This window comes from Bombyx mori, chromosome 5 (assembly GCF_030269925.1).
Source record: "Bombyx mori chromosome 5, ASM3026992v2".
Classification (NCBI taxonomy): Eukaryota; Metazoa; Arthropoda; class Insecta; order Lepidoptera; family Bombycidae; genus Bombyx; species Bombyx mori.
In genome coordinates, this window is record NC_085111.1 from 8,641,271 (window position 1) to 8,652,758 (window position 11,488).

Genomic DNA, 11,488 nt, shown 5'->3' on the forward strand with positions numbered 1-11,488 from the left:
TTCTCGCCTCCTCCGGAACCCTATTTTCCCCTTGCGTAAAAACATGATGCGGTGATCTACATCCGAACTTTCTTGACATAAATTACGACGAGTGTAATTTAATCTTCGCTAACTCCGTTAATTTTATTTTTCCTTTGAATTAATTTAAAAATTCCAGCTGAGATCCTCGCAATTATCGAGCTCCGGACAACTGAAACTTTCGACAGTAGTTAGTATTTTCAGCGTAGACGTTTTTCCGAAAATTCCATTGGTAGAACAAAAGATGATCTGGACGTACTATGAGCATTGAAAACTGCTTCACTCTAGTTTTGTTATTGATCCATTTTGTTTTAAATAACATCGAAGATAGGACTTGCGTATTCAATCGTAGTTCCTTATTCCGGTGACGTTTTACAATCATGCTTTACGCGGCAGTCATGTGCGACGATATCGTAAATGTAGTGTCGTTGAGAATCAAAGCTATAAACTGTAGATCGGCAGCAAATCGGCGAGCGTGTCGCGGAGACTGAGAAGGCTTTAGGACAAGCGACGTGCGACAAAGTTTTTATTTCCCCCGGGACACACCGATCGTAGTGCCGCTCAGGTGCTCCCCGCACTGATGGAAACCTATATTATTTGTTTGAGCAAAACTTTCTGGTCTCGCGTGAGATAAGTAAATTATGTTTGCGTCTCGAATGCCATCTTCTATTCAATGTCTCGTGCACATCGATTCTCTCCGGCAGTGCCTATAAATATTTCCAATTTTCATTTCGAGCGCAGTATTTTTCCTTCGCTCGAGTCTGGTATACCTTATAATATTAATTCATATGAAATAAGGATGAAATTTTAGGAAATGTGAATGAAACTTCAACTTCTTGAACTTATTCTTTCCACTAAGTCAAAATTTACTAACAATATTGCGCGTTTTCTTACGATGCGTATCTTAAATTTTGTCTTGCTCAGTATTTTCTGAACATGACTAATGATGTCAGATGATAATCCTATCTCAAAGGAGAATGCAAAGTAGCCGAAGTTAACACCACATTGTTCGAGCACTCGTTACGTAGTCCAATTGAATTCTCAATGGGAATATGTTTCGGCAAAATGTTACTCGATGGTTAATGAATCTAATTTTTGCTTCGCAGCGCAACGGGGTGTTTCTTATGAAAATTGTGCACCATTGGAATGGAACGCTCGCGGAGAAGTTGAGAAGTTGAAATAAACTGTCTTGTCGTGACTTGCACGCCGATCGAATTTGATAACACATGTGGCAGCTAGCTCATTTCTTTTACAATTTTATTTACACACACATAGCTTACAATAACAAACAAATACCTGTTCAATTTTTATTTTATTAATAACGTTAATGGTCCGTTCCTGGCCAATTCAAGAAATGCCGCTTTCCTTGAAAAATTAAATGAAAGTTTCAATTTAATTGGAATAAAGGCTATCCCTTTAACAGAATGTATGAATCCTTCATCGTAACTATTGTTACGCCGGTGAGAGCAAGCCATCAATCGTCGAAGAGAAGAAATGAATATCAAAAGAACTAGTAATATCAAGAACGCTCGAGATGTATAACGACATCTATTGTCAAATAGCGGAAACATATATCGAAATACTCGACTTGCCAGGAATCTTCTCAATAATTCTAGGGATGTCGTATCGACTATAAAAGCGAGTTGAAAAGTGTTCTGTAATTATTTAAAGTGCCAAATAGAGCTTTAATTTGTACTTCGTTGGAAGTTTTATTTATCCCGAGCCCCAACACGTAACGCTATTAACAAAACAGCAGTAATATCCTATACGGATCCCTAAGCCACAATAGTATGAAGTACTGGTATATTTAAAACAATGTGTAAGATTAAAGTCTCATCCTAGCAATTTTATTTTAGAGGAGGTTGTTTTATTACTAAGAAGATAAGTTACTTGAATTAAAAAAAAAGATGTGTTTTGGACACCTGGTTGAAACAGAGTTCCTTTTGCTATACCCTGTTTTATGTTTGTATTAAGAAATGATAAAATAATAAATAAATAGTCAGTATAAAATAATTAAACGAATCATAAAATGTGAATAAATTCGTCGTGAAGTATATGATGTGCAGATGAATTTCCGGAATATTAGTAAAAAAATATCACTATTCAATTTTATTTTTATAATATATAAAATGCCCTTAAAATTGCCGGCAAACTGAACCTACAGAAAAAAGTTTCAATTTCCTAGATGATAGGGAAGTGAGTTAAAAACCGTTGCAAAAAAATGGCGGTTTTTGGTGTCGTCATTCATTGTTATACTTTTTTCAGACTAGCCCCTCAGCCCGCAAACAAAGCGTGCGATAAGGAATTCTGTTCTAAAATACTATGAAACTGAACATTTATTCCTCTGCAATCAATAATATACTTATTTTTAATAATTATATCTTTTTTATTTGATTGGTTTTGTTAATTTTAAGTATGTTTCAATGATACTATGTACACATATGGACTTGTTGTTATAAAATAAATCATTCATTCATCATTCATTCAATATAGTAGAGAGTACCGCAGTAAAAATAAAAAGTTCCAGAATCGCTTTTCGCAGTGCACGTAGTACAATTGTAATAATGCAATGAATCGACCTCATCGCTAGCGTGGAAAGAGTACATTTATTATGTCGAGTCACGGTACTCATTTGGGTATTAGAGATAAAATTAAAATTTACGCTTTGCCCAAAGCAATTTGTAACCGCCCGGTGTACTTCGCGCGGAAAATAGGCTTTGGTTTATCCGCGTTTTACATTCATTTTCATAAGTGGCTTTACATTCAACGGATGCGGTCCAGTCCGGTTTTTGAGGAACGACTCTGAGAAAGGACTCAAAGTTCCATTTAATATTTTTTGATGACGCGACTCGTTTCGGCCTTTGAATGTTTCTATTCGCACGAACTTGATTTCTTTAAGAATCCCCTAATCGACTTCGGCGTTCGAAGGGTTAACAAAACGAAACATAATTTATTAAGTTTTACTAACCATATTTAATTCTAGAAGATTGAACATTGGTTGTGTAAAGTCAATCGGTAAAGAAATAAATACATAAAGAAACAGAAAGCTTTACAGAATCTTAAACGTCTCCAGCACCGATTAGTCAAAAGAAAGGAGCTTAGAACAAGAATCGCCAAGATAATTTGTCAATGAGAATTCATTGTTGTTTGGTTTAGTGTAACCCGCTAGTGAGACTGATAAATGTCCTTTCAGAGTGCTCCGTCAGTCAAATCGCGGTTGCCTGCCCGCAAGATATATTGTGGACCCAAGGCTTGCTCTCGTGGAACCCCCAGGCTTCCCTTACTTTAAAATTAACCGTTTTAATTATTATTTCCTTTATCTCGTTTGACGAAAACTCTATTTCCACGCGTTTCAAAATGTGAATTATTGTCTTTAGACCCAAACAATTCTTAATTCATAATTCGTTAAAACAGACTAACTTTCTGGTTAAATCTAGGTAAACAAGCATACGGCCTACCTGATGATGTGTGGTTACAGTCCGTTAGCAATGTTAGGTGCATAGCCAAGCCGTAAATTCGGATGGTATGTGAAAAAAAAATGTCTCTGAAAATGTACCGTGGATGAACGCAATGATTCCAAATAATAGGGATGAATTAAGCTTCTGTGTTGGGCGGTGCAACGTAAAAAAGAAATGAAGGAATAATTTCAAACAATTTCTCTGAGCACTCCACATGGAACATACGGAAAAAAACTCAGGTGTCCCTCCGTAGGCCCAGAGGATCTAAACTATGTGTAAGAACAAGTTTATCGACAATCTGAACGGACGATGTTTTACGCCAAAACTTACTTATTTGTAGCTCGTTAATTGTATCAAACCACAATTCGTTTTTCTGTTGAAATAGATGGGCGAACGAGTTCATAGCACACCTGGTGCTAAGTGTTATGGAGATCCCTATACACCACCACATGTAATCTACAAGAATAATCCAATGGGCATTGATTTTTATACTTTTTTTTTTTTTGTATCGATGGGGAATCCTAGTCTCTTTACGGATACTCTGCCGACGGGGGTCGGACCGGGTTATGTCGGACTCCGCGCCTCCGGTGGAAGAAAGAGGAAGAAGTCGCGAACCGAGGTCCGCGCCCTCAACCAATTGGTCCATGGAGACTACGCCTTTAGAAAGGCGCGCTGGGGTAAGTTCAGCTCTCGCCAAACCCGCCCAGCTTAACGACTACCGACTAAACCCCAACGAGGTCCTCCACTCCGGCTGGGCGGGGACCCAGGTACCGCCATGTGCGCGCCATAGGCCCGCCTTCGCCGGCTCCCACCCCAATGTTACGTTGGGCGGGATCTGCCACCGGGGACTTCTTCCCCCTCTCATCTCCACGACTCGTGAGGGGCGCACCGGAACCACAGCGCACCACCACCCCACAGGACCTTAGTGCCGAGCACCGGGCGCCCCCGCACCCAGCAATCGACGGCCCCTGCAGGAGCCGGGTGGGGGCTTTCTGCCCGCACCACCCGCTCCGCCTTCACTGCCTACGAACCGAGGTCCACGACCTCCTCCTCACGACTTCCTCCTCGGTTCATCGGCATGCCCGGTTCTTCATAAAGCCCCGGTCTTCCTTGTGCCCGACGGAGGCTGGACGTCCATCGGAGTCGTCGTCTCGCCGAGTTGACTTCGGTCTGCAGCAACGGGTGCGGCCGCGGGTGCAGCGACGTCCTCTCTCCTCGGTTTTCTCGGGGGCCTTGCACAGGCCTTGCCCCCCGAAGTGTGGTCCACTGGTTTCCCGGCGGAGGCGCAGACGGCGCATCGCGGTGCCAGTGTGCATCCGGATGCCACGTGGCCGGTCTGTCCGCACCGGTAGCAGTCGTGGCTGCGGTCGACCGACGACGGGCACCGCGCACCCACATGGCCCAACGCGTGGCAGCGGAAGCATTGTAGCCTCCGGGCCTCCAGCAGGTGGACGCGAACAACGCTCCACCCGATGCGCAGCTTCGTCACTGTAACAATTTTCTTCGCCGCTGCTATCGGGCAACAAACGAGAACCTGGCCCATTCCTCCGGATCCGGGCTTGATAGAGCCAGCCTTGACTGCATCGACGGAGCATTCGCCGATGCGCGCAAGCTCGGTGCATATCTCCTCCTCCGTCAGCGAATCGTCAAGTCCGCTTATGCGGATTGCAGCGGTCACCATCGGTCTTGTCACCGTTACTCTCTTGGAAGAGAGAACCTCCTTGAGCTTCTCGGCCAGCAAGTCGGCCTTCGCGATCTGGTCCTCGCCGTTCACTATGAGTATTAGATACATAGAAAAACCATTTTAAGACAGGATATTAATTTTATATGAAAAATAATCTTCAATTACCAATATATTTATAATTATATATATTTCACTTGATTTTTTTATTTTATTGCTTAGATGGGTGGACGAGCTCACAGCCCACCCGGTGTTAAGTGGTTACTGGAGCCCATAGACATCTACAACGTAAATGTGCCACCCACCTTGAGACATAAGTTCTAAGGTCTCAGGTATAGTTATAGTTACAACTGCCCCATCCTTCAAACCGAAACGCATTACTGCTTCACGGCAGAAATAAACAGGGTGGTGGTACCTACCCGCGTGGACTCTCAAGAGGTCCTACCACCAGTAAATCCTGATCTCTTTATCCTGTACATCATCATTGTTATCTTTATTGAAAAAGATAACTTAACCTATTTTTTATATACTCTGTGTACTATGTCGGTTTTGTTATGAGCAAAATGAAATTTTTATCAAATTAAATTTCACGTGCAAAACATATTTTTTTCATATTCCTACGGTTCGAACAGTAAGGAAATCATAAGCCCCTCAAAAAATATAACATTTTCCTAGTTCAATAAACTTACTTACCGGTCAATCGTTAGTCGATACACCACCCAAATCACCGAAACATCAGTGTGTGGCACTTCGACCGAGCCCGGTACGTCCGACTTTAATTATTACGTTGTATATAAAACTATTTGGTTAGTTTGACGTGGGTTACATTTAATTTGGGAATACCGTTAACGTTCTGAAAACGTTTCGACTTAGGCCGACCTCAACAGCCACCAACAAGAACAAAGTAATTAAACACATCAAACGGAATGAAATTGAAGATGTGAGTCAAAGCGGTGCCCCCGCAGCCGCTTGAGAACGGCTTTCAAGCTTTATGATGTGATTTCATAAATCAGACCACATATTTCTCTGGATCGTTTGAAGGACTTACGATTATGATTGTTATATACTAGCGACCCGCCTTCGCTTCGCTTCGGAAACTGTAATTTATTATTGATTTCTCCACTATTTGATGGATGTTATTATACATATAAACCTTCCTCTTTAATCACTCTATCTATTAAAAAAAACCGCATCAAAATCCGTTGTGTAGTTTTAAAGATTTAAGCATACATAGGGATATAGGGACAAAGAAAGCGACTTTGTTTGATACTATGTAGTGATAATGTCATTAATCGTTGACTTTGTATTTACATTGAATTAAGGGCATTGGTGCCATTACATAAAAATACTTTATGCCTTTTTCCCTTCACCTCCTTTTACAAGCATATAACCCGTCACCGGAGCAGAGCAAATCCCTACTACTTAGAATCACTGAATTAATCAACACTATTTTTCTAGAGTCAATTATTGCATGTCACCACCCGCCTCTGGATCGAATTTCGCTTTTGCATTTGCTGCTTTATATGACACGTTTTCAAGTGAGATTTTGATAGGGTCCTCCACCAGGTAGGGTATCATTGAGCGACGTCCACAAATGACGGTAACTATTCACCATCAGATGAGACCTAAGCTCGTCTGCCGACTGCAATACAACAGTATGAGTCAATAACATTTAACTATCAAGAGGTGACTTCTGATAATTAATTAGCATTTTCTTTCTTTTATACACTTAAAATATCCTACTTTTCTTTACTGTAGTTATTTTATGGTGAATTCCTTTGATGTTCTTGACTTGACCCTTACTAGTCAAAACCCAGGGCCCGCATTGCCAACCAAACCTCATCAAAGTAATAATTATGCAAATTAATTACATTTGTATTAAATCTATTATTATAATGAAATGGCTTACCATTATTTATAGCTTCTTAGAATTGTCTTGGGTAATTAATTAAATAATAATTATGGCCAAACCATTTTTTTCCATTTTTAGATACTTCAAGCGTCTAATTTATGTCACATAATAGAATTTGGGCGGCTCATTAACTTGAATTCATAATATCAACGTTAATGTTATATTATAAAAGAAGCAAATTTAAGAATCAAAAAAACAATCGTGTTATTTTTCTTTTCCAACAAGAAATTTGTATCACAACTCATTTGAACTTATTTAATACATACACAAATGTTCATATATATACATATATTTTAATTTGAGCCTATTTATCATAACGGAAATGCAGTTCGGCCATTATTGATGCATATCCAGTTAACAACAATTAGGGATTAGCATAATTTGACAGCTATTAGATGAGCTATCACTACAACATAGAACCAAACGTATGTATGTATAGACCTTTTTAAGGTACTCTAATGGGACGTGAGATCGTATGAGAGAGAACACGCTGAGTCCAATAAAAAAAAACTAAAATTTTTAAATTGTGAACCTTGTAGGTAATTCACAACACTCAATACATTAAGGCAGACCACAACATGCTGATATCTTACTTCCGCTATTTATAGTACAGATACCAATTGAAATAATGGCATCCAAACTTATTCAGTCTACATACGTATGAGGCACATTTGTAAAAACTTTTCACAACAATCGAAAACTAAAAATACTACAGAGCCGTGTTCAAAAGCTACACGGTATAATACTGTGGTTAGGAATGAGAGTACTGCGCTAAAGGATGTCCCTCGACATTAACACAAAATGACTAAATAAACCATTCAAATTTAGGTTCAAAGAGCTTTAGACAGAAACGATCTTGTAATGGATGTCGAAGGATCAAAACGTAAAATACCGTTTAAAACTAAACATAACTAGACAGCGGTCAAACCAAGGGTCAGGTTTAAAAATCATTAGCTTTCAAAAATAGCTAAAACGTACAGAATCTTTTGATTGTTCAACTATCGTGAACTACATTAATTAAATCTCAAAGAGTGTGATATAAATCAACAATTAACGATAAAATAAAAACTCTATCACTATTATTATCGAGATAGAACATCGGATACAAAAAAAAAACCGCGTACACCGAACGTAATTACAAATAACGAACGGGGCGGCGAGCAATACGTATATTTTATCGGATTACATGTGTGTTATCAACACGGGGCCGGCCGTACGAGACGTTCAGGGCCTGTCGATGGTTAATTAACGCCATAACACCCTCTACAAGACCATCTAATTATAACTACTACGTAATACGTAACAGGCCTGCTGTATTTGAGGTAATCCACCCGTAGCTTTTCGTCGGTAATAAGTAATTATTTATTTATTTATTTTATTTTATTTATACTTTATGCACAAAACAAAAGTTGTACACCAGCGGACTTAATGCCATGGGAATTCTCTTCCAGTCGACCATAGGGTCGTGCAGAGATAATGCATGGTAGGTGCATTAACAAAAGAATAACAAACAATAACAAAAAACAAAAAAAGAACAAAATCAAAACAAAAATATTCCTTAAAGTAACATCTCAGTATTATAGAATTAGAAATAGAGGCCTGAAGAATGTTCTGCTAAATGTAGAGTAGAGCTCATCCAATACACCTGAAGCCACTGCGATTATCCACAGTGCGTTTCCAGAGATCTTTTTTGCCGGTGTTTCCCGAGCGCTATGACATGTCCTTCTTCAAACGAGGCTTGTGGAGCGTATTAAACGGTAGTAGCGGCTTGGCTCTGCCCCTGGCATTGCTGACGTACATTCGCGACGGTAACCACTCATGTGGGCCGTATGCTTGTCTACCTACAAAGGCAATAAAAAAAAAGATGATACCTTAACATAAATAGATTTTTCAGTTAATTGAAAAACAAAATTCGTCAATATTTCGGCTTAATAGGTGTGATATTCGATGTAGTCATACGATTGGTACTATACTGGTGATAGGACCTCTTGTGAGTCCCCACAGGTAGGTACCCTGCCTATATCTGCCGTGAAGCAGTAATGCGTTTCGGTTTGAAGGGTGGGGCAGCCATTGTAACTATACTGAGACATTAGAACTTATATCTCAAGGTGAGTGGCGCATTTACGTTGTAGATGTCTATGGGCTCCAGTAACCACTTAAAACCAGGTGGGCTGTGGGCTCATCCACCCATCTAAGCAATAAGTTTAAAAAAAGATTGTGTCGTGGTTCGAACTTGTGGAATATTATTATATTCAATTTTATACTAATTTTCCTTAAATTAATATAATAATATTAATTAATATATAGGTATTAATGTTCTTGACCTAATGAATTCGCCAATGACCCATTCTGTAAAGGTAGCAACTTCCTTGAATAAATGCAATTGCGCTATAAGTCTGCATGATACATGCCCACAGCTACTATCTTGTCTTATTCACAGTGAAGTTATCATGTTTTTCCATTTTTCCATTCTAAGGCTTATAAGACAACTTCGAACTTATTTCATAGTAAGCAGCGGTATCAATACCAGCAAGCGCAGTTAAAGAACTTTAACAACCGCTTGGTCCATAAGCACCTTTTCCCAACTGCCATAACAAAAACCGTAAACAATTACAAACAAATTGACAAATTCTTGAATTGAGACGTACAAGATACTGAGAGGACTTTATGATATACCTGGATTTAAAAAAACTATATACATTTAATAACTAAAGATAATAAGACAATAAAAAAGAATAAACTAAAGAAATTTTAAAGACCACCAAAAACTCTTGACCATTTAATCGAAGCATAATCTCAAAGACTGATCTCATCTGCGTAATTTTTGAGTGCATGGAATAAGATCTACAATGGATATTATGGCACCATAATTTTACTCCTTCATTTGATGAACGTTCAGAAACTATATTTAGTTAGAAATGTGTGTTTGATACATAATATTATTATGTGGTATTAGAATACCTTGATAGAAAAGAACGCCTAAAAATTTAGGAGGTTTAAACATAGCACCTGTGAGAACAGAACTAAAAGATGATGCAGTAGCGTGATATGACGATGTTATGAAATGGATAGGGACATCTAGCTGTAGAAATATTGAATATAGAAAATGTATAAATTAAAAAAAAACCAAAGCAGGCCGAAAACGTTGTAATTTGAACAAGTAAAGACAAGTAACAAGTAAAGAATGATACTTTTGAGAAAATATGAGAACTGTTATGATTATTTGTATCTTGAAGTACTTGAAAATACAATTATGTTGGATCGATCACACATATTGAAATCAGGGCATGCGAACGAAAGCCGAAGACATAATAATAATTTAAAAACATAATTTCATCTCCTATTAAATTAACAAATTTATCTACATCATCATCATCATCATCATGCTTTCCTATTACCCTCTGCTGGGGTGTAGGGCTCGAATCAAAATTTTCCATTTATATCGGTCTTGGGCAGTCTGTTCTAGCTCACGTCACCACGTCATGCCCAAGACCCCTAGCTCCTGCTCCACCGAGCGACGCCAACACAAATACATTTAAAATTGGTGATTAAAATCATAGCAAAGGAAATTCGAAAGCAAAAGAAGAAAACATACCTGTGAAAACAAATGGATAATAAGGAAAATAGAGGCTCTTAGCAAACTCGTAACGGCACTTAACTAAATGTCTTCGTATAAACATTTTTATTAGTTACTAAGCTTTCTCTAAAGGTGGAATATAATAACGTTCTCTTGCCGTAGAGAGTTCGTTGCTATTCTGAGTTTCAAAATTAACTGCCTTATAGGCTTTTCAGTTTTCAGTTAAAATAATAAATTGTTTTTTGCTATCCAAAATTTTACGGCCGTTAATGTAAAAATACACTCACAGACGACATGGTATGAAATGGCTTAGAGTTCAATGACACCGTGGTGCGAATACCACTACATTGAGAAACCAAGCCGAAGTCTTAATTGCATTAGAATTAAAGCTCTCCTAGTCTTGGGACCGATACCTGCAGATTCATAGCATCCTGTACAACTAGACATTAAGATATATGCGAACGAGTTGGTATGAAAAAATAATAGGTTATTCGATTGGTGAATTAGATTCGATCAGTGAACTTCATCAATTCATTTACGATCAATACAAAAAACGTAGAAGAAGAAATTATAAATAGCACTCTTATTGGCAGAACACTCCATGATTTATAGATGTGATGATTGACAAACTAATTATACGAGGGTAAGAATATTTTATTAGTAACACCGGAACGTAATTTAATTTAAAAATATAAATTTAACTTATAGATGCTATAAACACAGATCAACAAACAGTCTAAACTAAAATTGATTTACCTATTGTATTTAATATATACCTACTCAGTTTTTTTTTTTTATTGCCCTTGTAGGCAGACGAGCATACGGCCCACCTGATGGTGAGT